We start from the raw sequence: 9,531 nt of genomic DNA, 5'->3' as shown, positions 1-9,531 counted from the left end.
TTGGGAGTGGGTACAAGAGGAAAAAAAAAATTAGCAAAAAGAGCTTATAGTTTTTGAGAAAATCGATTTTAAAGTTTCAAAGGGAAAACTGTCTTTTAAATGCGGGAAATGTCTGTTTTCTTTGCACAGGTAACATGCTTTTTGTCGGCATGCAGTCATAAATGTAATACATATAAGAGGTTCCAGGAAAAGGGACCGGTAATGCTAACCCAGCAGCAGCACACGTGATGGAACAGGAGGAGGGTGGCGCAGGAGGAGAAGGCCACGCTTTGAGACACAACAACCCAGGCCTTGCATGAGGACAAGAAGCGTGCGGATAGCATGCTTTGTACCACCATGCAGTCATAAATGTAATAAAGATAAGTGGTTCAATAAACAGGGACCACGCGGCAACGCTAACCCAGCAGCAGCACACGTGATGGAACAGGAGGAGGCGCAGGAGGAGAAGGCCACGCTTTGTGAGACACAACAACCCAGGCCTTGCATGAGGACAAAAAGCGTGCGGATAGCATGCTTTGTACCGCCATGTAGTCATAAATGTAATAAAGATAAGAGGTTCAATAAACAGGGACCACGCGGCAACGCTAACCCAGCAGCAGCAGCAGCAGCAGCACACGTGATGGAACAGGAGGAGGCGCAGGAGGAGAAGGCCACGCTTTGTGAGACACAACAACCCAGGCCTTGCATGAGGACAAAAAGCGTGCGGATAGCATGCTTTGTACCGCCATGTAGTCATAAATGTAATAAAGATAAGAGGTTCCATAAACAGGGACCGGCAACGGTAACCCAGCAGCAGCAGCAGCAGCACACGTGATGGAACAGGAGGAGGCGCAGGAGGAGAAGGCCACGCTTTGTGAGACACAACAACCCAGGCCTTGCATGAGGACAAAAAGCGTGCGGATAGCATGCTTTGTACCGCCATGTAGTCATAAATGTAATAAAGATAAGAGGTTCCATAAACAGGGACCGGCAACGGTAACCCAGCAGCAGCAGCAGCAGCAGCAGCAGCAGCACACGTGATGGAACAGGAGGAGGCGCAGGAGGAGAAGGCCACGCTTTGTGAGACACAACAACCCAGGCCTTGCATGAGGACAAAAAGCGTGCGGATATAGCAGCAATGCTTTTTGCCGCCATGCAGTCATAAATGTAATACAGATGAGAGGTTCAATAAACAGGGACCGGAAACGCTAAACCATCCCAGATGTTCATCGGTCATGTTACTTGGTTGGGGTCCAGGAGTGTTGCGTAGTCGTTTCCAATCCAGGATTGATTCATTTTAATTTGAGTCAGACGGTCTGCATTTTCTGTGGAGAGGCGGATACGCCGATCTGTGATGATGCCTCCGGCAGCACTGAAACAGCGTTCCGACATAACGCTGGCTGCCGGGCAAGCCAGCACCTCTATTGCGTACATTGCCAGTTCGTGCCAGGTGTCTAGCTTCATGCCCGGTTTCAGGTCCAGCGGTGCCAGCCACAAATCCGTCTGTTCCTTTATTCCCCTCCAAATTTCCTCCCCTGTGTGCTGCTTATCCCCAAGGCAGATCAGCTTCAGCAACGCTTGCTGACGCATGCCAACAGCTGTGCTGCACTGCTTCCACGATCCTACTGCTGCTGGTGCTGGGTTAGCATTTCCGGATGAGGTACAGCTTTGAGATGCGTTGGAGGAGAAGGAGTCAGAGAGGTAGGTGCTGCTGTTGTTATCCAGCTGTTTGCGGCGTGGGCAACACCCGCGCCGTAGCAGGTGAGGAATCGCTGCCAGGCTCCACAAGGTTCACCCAGTGCGCGGTAAGGGAGATGTATCGACCCTGGCCGAACGCACTCGTCCAGGTGTCAGTGGTGAGGTGAACCTTGCAGGCAACGGCATTCTTCAAGCTTCGGGTTATTTAGCTGACCACGTGCTCATGCAACTCAGGCACTGCAGAGCGCGCAAAGTGGTAGCGGCTGGGAACAACGTAACGTGGGATGGCCACTGACATCATGCCCTTGAAGCTGTTTGTCTCCACCACTCGATATGGCAGCATTTCGCAGGCCAGAAGCTTGGCTATGCTGGCTGGCTGTTACTGCCACGGCCCGGGGGTCATTTGCTGGCAATTTCCTCTTGTGCTCAAACATCTCAGAGACAGACAACTCAACCGTAGCGCTGCACACCGAAGGGCTGTTGGTTGTTGTGTTTGATGAACACTGGGAGACCTCAAGAGCACTAGTCCGGAAAGTGACAGTGTCAGCATCGTCTGATGTTTGTGAATGTTGTGAACCACGCAATGGCTGGGCTACTGCTGCTGCTGAGGCGGGTCTGGTGGTGAGTCTGGTGAACCCAAGGGAGGCAGTGTTGCTGGTGGTACCCTGTCCTGCCGCGTTTGCCCACAGAGTGGGATGTTTGGATAGAATGTGGCGGCTCATGCTGGTGGTGGAGAGGTTGTTAATACTTTTCCCCCTGCTCAGGCGGGTCTTGCACACCTTGCAAATCGCCATGGTAACATCCTCAGTGCAGTCTTCAAAGAAAGCCCAGACTTTAACTGGCTGAGGACTCGGACCTCGTGCGTGATGTGCTGGTGCTGCTTAACCCACTGCTGGACGCTTGAGAGGTCATCCAAGTAATTATCTGGTCCTGTTCTTTTGGATCTGTGAGGGTTGTTGTCCTGGACAACATGGGCAGTATTGAGTGGGTTTTCTTGGGTGCTCCCCTGTGGCCTGTACGTGAACCGTCAGGGGAAACACCTCTTCCCTTGCCCCTCCCTCTTTCACCGGATTTCTTCCTCATTTCACTTATCCTTAAAGTACACGCTGACTGGCAGCAGTACAGTGGCAGTACAGAAATGCTATACAGTGGTGGGTGAGCGGTGTACCACTATTGTCAGCAGTGACACAGAGCACAATGCTATACAGTGGCGGGTGAGCGGTGTACTACTGTTCCCAGCAGACACAGAGTGGAAGTAAACACAATGCTATATAGTGTGGCTGAGCCGTGTACACAGAGTGGCATTAAACACAATGCTATATAGTCTGCTATATAGTCACCCCGAACAGGGTGATGTTCTGCAGAACCCGAACAGTGGCAAACACTGTTCGCCCAACACTACTGGGAGGGAACGCAGATTTTAGTACCTAAACACACGATACAACATGTTTTCCGGGGTCGGACTCTGAGGCACATACAGATGGTCCCGATCATCATCCTCATCATACAACTCTTCTCCTGAGTCTGACCCACCCACCACCTCTGCCACCCCAACATCCCCAGACACAGACCCCTCATCGTCCTCAACATTAACTTGGGATGCTGGCCTGAGCCAGACCTCCTCCTCCACATCAGGCCCCATCATCTCCTCAATGGCAGCCCTCATTAATCGCTCTGGCGACGGACTGATGGACACAACGTTCTCCTCCGGGGAGGGCTGCTGCTGACCACTGGCTGCTGGGGTGGATGTTATAGCTTGCGTGGGGCGTTGGCTGTTGCTGTTGTTGGGAGTGCTGCTCACAGCGGAGGTCTCTGGGGAACTCATGTTGAGCTCATATAGTGGTTGACGGTGAGTGGAGTATTACTGATCCCAGCAATATACACACTGACTGGCAGAGTACGCAATGCTATATAGTGTGGCTGAGCGGTGTACACAGAGTGGCAGTAAACACAATGCTATATAGTCTGGCTGAGCGAGCGGTGTACTACTGTTCCCAGCAGAATCAGAGTGGCAGTAAACAATGGTATATAGTCTGGCTGAGCGGTGTACACAGAGTGTCAGTAAACAATGGTATATAGTCTGGCTGAGCGAGCGGTGTACTACTGTTCCCAGCAGAATCAGAGTGGCAGTAAACAATGGTATATAGTCTGGCTGAGCGGTGTACACAGAGTGTCAGTAAACAATGGTATATAGTCTGGCTGAGCGGTGTACACACAATGCTATATAGTCTGCTATATAGTGTCAGTAAACAATGGTATATAGTCTGGCTGAGCGAGCGGTGTACTACTGTTCCCAGCAGAATCAGAGTGGCAGTAAACAATGGTATATAGTCTGGCTGAGCGGTGTACACAGAGTGTCAGTAAACAATGGTATATAGTCTGGCTGAGCGAGCGGTGTACTACTGTTCCCAGCAGAATCAGAGTGGCAGTAAACAATGGTATATAGTCTGGCTGAGCGGTGTACACAGAGTGTCAGTAAACAATGGTATATAGTCTGGCTGAGCGGTGTACACACAATGCTATATAGTCTGCTATATAGTGTCAGTAAACAATGGTATATAGTCTGGCTGAGCGAGCGGTGTACTACTGTTCCCAGCAGAATCAGAGTGGCAGTAAACAATGGTATATAGTCTGGCTGAGCGGTGTACACAGAGTTTCAGTAAACAATGGTATATAGTCTGGCTGAGCGGTGTACACAGAGTGTCAGTTAACAATGGTATATAGTCTGGCTGAGCGGTGTACACAGAGTGGCAGTAAACACAATGCTATATAGTCTGGCTGAGCGAGCGGTGTACTACTGTTCCCAGCAGAATCAGAGTGGCAGTAAACAATGGTATATAGTCTGGCTGAGCGGTGTACACAGAGTGTCAGTAAACAATGGTATATAGTCTGGCTGAGCGGTGTACACAGAGTGTCAGTAAACAATGGTATATAGTCTGGCTGAGCGGTGTACACAGAGTGGCAGTAAACACAATGCTATATACTCTGGCTGAGCGAGCGGTGTACTACTGTTCCCAGCAGACACAGAACAGTGAACAGAATGCTATATAGTGTGGCTGAGCGAGCGGTGTACCACTATTCCCAGCAGACACAGAACAGTGAACAGAATGCTATATAGTGTGGCTGAGCGGGCGGTGTACCACTATTCCCAGCAGACACAGAACAGTGAACAGAATGCTATATAGTGTGGATGAGCGAGCGGTGTACCACTATTCCCAGCAGACACAGAACAGTAAACAGAATGCTATATAGTGTGGCTGAGCGAGCGGTGTACCACTATTCCCAGCAGACACAGAACAGTGAACAGAATGCTATATAGTGTGGCTGAGCGAGCGGTGTACCACTATTCCCAGTAGACACAGAACAGTGCACAGAATGCTATATAGTGTGGCTGAGCGAGCGGTGTACCACTATTCCCAGCAGACACAGAACAGTAAACAGAATGCTATATAGTGTGGCTGAGCGAGCGGTGTACCACTATTCCCAGCAGACACAGAACAGTAAACAGAATGCTATATAGTGTGGCTGAGCGAGCGGTGTACCACTATTCCAAGCAGACACAGAACAGTGAACAGAATGCTATATAGTGTGGCTGAGCGAGCGGTGTACCACTATTCCCAGCAGACACAGAGTGGCAGTAAACAGAATGCTATATAGTGTGGCTGAGCGAGGTACACAGAGTGGCAGTAAACAGAATGCTATATAGTGTGGCTGAGCAAGCGGTGTACTACTATTCCCAGCAGACACAGAGTGGCAGTAAACAGAATGCTATATAGTGTGGCTGAGCGAGGTACACAGAGTGGCAGTAAACAGAATGCTATATAGTGTGGCTGAGCAAGCGGTGTACTACTGTTCCCAGCAGTGACACAATGACAGGGGGGACCCTGGCTAGCGTGGCTGGAGCGCGAACTACCCTGCCTGCCTACCCAAAGCTAAACCCACAGACAAATGGCGGAGATATGACGTGGTTCGGGTATTTATTTACCCGAACCACGTGACCGTTCGGCCAATCAGAGCGCGTTCGGGTCCGAACCACGTGACCCGTTCGGCCAATCACAGCGCTAGCCGAACGTTCGGGGAACGTTCGGCCATGCGCTCTTAGTTCGGCCATATGGCCGAACGGTTTGGCCGAGCACCGTCAGGTGTTCGGCCGAACTCGAACATCACCCGAACAGGGTGATGTTCTGCAGAACCCGAACAGTGGCGAACACTGTTCGCCCAACACTAACTATGACTTCGGGCAGATACTAGGGATCAACGATGACTAGTGCCACCTATAACTGCTGACATTGCTAGCCATAATAACTACATCATTTCATTTCATGTGTGATTGGACTGACAGAGAAGATCCTGTGACAGCAAGCATCAAATATATAATTGAATGGATTCCATGAACTGGCCGCGGCGTCTATAGACTTTGTGCCAGTTCATAGCCATGGGCGTCCGCACAAAATTTTCCAGGGGGGGGGGTGCAAAAAGTCAGGGAAGAAGTGGTGTGCCGCAAATTTTAGAGAAGATGTGTGCGCCAAAAAACCTGAGGGTTATGTTGTGCGGCGCACGTACGCGCCACCCCCAAAAATGGGTGTGGCCATGGACCAGAATGTGGGTGTGGCCATGGGTGGCGACAAATTTTCGTTTACTTAGCAATGTGGGACATTAGATTAGGACAGTGGTGGCGAAACTTTTGGAGGCCGAGTGCCCAAACTGCAACCTAAAAGTCAATTTATCTATCGCAAAGTGGCAACAGCAATTTAAAACTTCATACAAACGTTTTAACTCATACATGAACATTATTGAAAATCCAAGTTGCAAATAAACTGTGAAGATAAACAATTTCTTTCATCCTACTCCTGAAAAATGAATTCGTTTTTTAGAACCTCACAGTTTTATTTTCCGTTTTAAAAAGCAAAAATGTAGGTTTAATGCTATTGTCTCATAGGATAATGATTCAGCTTTTCCCAGAGGCCCCCAACAAGACAAATGTAGCAATCATGAGGCCCCCAAGAAATCATCAGGCTCCCAACAAGACACATTCAGCAATCTTGAGACCCCCAACAAGACAAATTCAGCAATCATGTTGCCCCCAACAAGACAAATTCAGCAATCATGAGGCCCCCAACAAATCATGAGGCCCCCAACAAGACATTCAGCAATCTTGAGGCCCCCAAAAAATCGTGAGGCCTTCAACAAGACGAATTCATCAATCATGAGGCCCCCAACAAGACAAACTCAGCAGTCATGAGGCACATAAATAGACAGGATTTCATATAAATAGGCAGAATGCCCCCTTAATATGGTAGACACCTCTCACCTGGATTCTCAATTCTCCTCTACTGGCTGTTGTGCCTGGCAATACTGTTTTTGGTTGGATTGGGGATGACGTGCGGACTGAAAGGCCTTGCGTGATGCTTGCCTGAAATGTGTCCCAAATTGCGATTTTTTTCCCTGCTAAAATGTGGCCTAAATTGAGTTTGTTTTCTGCTAAAATATGGCCCAAATTGCGTTTACTTTCTGCTGAAATGTGGCCCAAATTGCGTTTATTTTCTGCTGAAATGCAGCCCAAAGTGCGTTCATTTTCTGCTGAAATGTGGCCCAAAGTGCGTTTGTTTTCTACTAAAATGTGGCCTAAATTGAGTTTGTTTTCTGCTAAAATATGGCCCAAATTGCGTTTACTTTCTGCTGAAATGTGGCCCAAATTGCGTTTATTTTCTGCTGAAATGCAGCCCAAAGTGCGTTCATTTTCTGCTGAAATGTGGCCCAAAGTGCGTTTGTTTTCTGCTAAAATGTGGCTAAATTGCGTTTGTTTTCTGCTAAAATTTGGCCTAAATTGCGTTTGTTTTCTGCTAAAATGTCTATATTTGCTGCTTTGGGGTTACGGTTACGCTCCACCCATACAATGTCATGACCACACCCATTTTTGGGCGGGGCGCCAAAAAAAGGGCGTGGTCATGACATTGTATGGGCGGAGCGTAACCGTAACCCCAAAGCAGCAAATATAGACATTTTAGCAGAAAACAAACGCAATTTAGGCCAAATTTTAGCAGAAAACAAACGCAATTTAGGCCACATTTTAGCAGAAAACAAACGCAATTTAGGCCACATTTTAGCAGAAAACAAACGGGCCTGGGGGGCGTGTGCGGCGCGCATAGTGCGCCCGCACTATGCGCGCCGCACACGCCCCCCAGGCCCGTTTTCCGGCGCGCTGCGACCCCCTCCCCAGCCGTCCACAGCCCACCCCCCACCTTCACTTGTCCCAGGTTGGAACCAGAAAAAACAGGTCACTGTAGTGAATATGTCTCACTCTACTATTAACAGTACTGCTACAAATGCAAAGTTACAGAGATAAACTAAAAACAATTCTCTACTACACTAACACCTATGATATCCTTTTACATGATGGGACATATAAAGATTAGAGAAATGCAGTCAGAAACAGTAGCCAAAAACTATACATTCTGTTAATAGATTGCTTAAGTTACCTCAATTAGCATCTCTTTCATTCTGAGGGGAATCTTAGGAGGCATGGTGGATGGTTGATGGCAGTGCTGCGTGTCTGATGCCTGTGATGCGTCCTCTCCACGCGTTTGCCGGTGCCTGCTCTGGCCAACTTCCTGTCTCTACGCATCAGCCAATCAAAACTTCCGCTTGTGACGTACGCGTGTACGTACGTGTACGGAGGCAAAGTACGCATGCGCGCGCGCAGTGGTTGCGGAGCGGAGACGCATGGTTGTACGCTTGCCGACTACAACATACGCATCGTTGGCAATCCGGTGCGCGCATGCGCGGTACAATCAGGGGTAACGCGTAAAGAAAATCCGCATGCGAGCATAATGTTACGCATACGGCTACGATAGCTACGCGGAGATGCGAAGTTCAAGAAGTAGTTTACGGTATCCTTACGCGTAACGTCGTAAGTTTACGCGTAATTACAGTGATGTACCGTAGATAATTTCCTACGCCGTAACCGTAATTGCGTAATGCGTAATAGCGTAAAATTACGCGAAATGATTCGTAAGCGTAGATTTTCCCATTACGACCAGCACTGGGTAAATGAGAGGAGGGAAGGCGAGACAAACTGAACAGAGAATAATACTTCATCAGTGGCGTAGCTATGGGCCCCCGGTGTGTTTTACTCCCCCCCCCCCCCCCCCCCCCCCCCACTACAAATCCTGCCAAGCTCATCCACAGTATTACAGGTGCAAGAAGGGGATGGGGAACAGTTGGTTAACGATTATTTACTACTACTATTCATAGCATCTATAGAAGTGATTATTACTAGCAAAGGACCAATAAATATGCCTGGGATGAAGCACGTGGAGCGTCACCAACAAAACAATATTAACATGCATAAAGCTCTTTAGCAGACAGTGTGGGTGGCTCTGACTGCTCACTACACTGAGGCGACATGACAGCACTCTTATATATTCACAAAAGGATTAGAATGCGGCACATTCACCGATGTAAAAACATGTATCTTTCAAGCATCGCTTATTTCCATAAAAGGTCACATTTCCTAGTCACGAGCAGCTTACATTTCTGTTTCCATATGTCTCCATGGCAGCACGATAGGGTTAAGTCCCGCCCACTTCACCCCATAGGACCAATAGTGAATAAATTAAATCCCTAGAGCGTCCCTCCCCAGTCTTTTGTCCTCGTAATCACCTCACCCCTGGACCGGTGCAAGAGAAGACAGAAGTTGTTACCTAGATCCTGCTTCCTACCATACCAGCAGGTTGAGCCTCTCCTGCTGAGGTTCCCTGCCAGCAACTAAACGGCGCTGGCTGGCGAAGTACACCATTTCTGGCCATGGTGTGAGGTTAGTGCGGGCTGCAATGCACCCAGACACTACTGTAC

The sequence above is a fragment of the Hyperolius riggenbachi genome, chromosome 10 (genome assembly GCF_040937935.1).
Source record: "Hyperolius riggenbachi isolate aHypRig1 chromosome 10, aHypRig1.pri, whole genome shotgun sequence".
NCBI lineage: Eukaryota > Metazoa > Chordata > Amphibia > Anura > Hyperoliidae > Hyperolius > Hyperolius riggenbachi.
The sequence above is the reverse complement of the archived record's forward strand: the minus strand, read 5'-3'. Positions refer to the sequence as shown.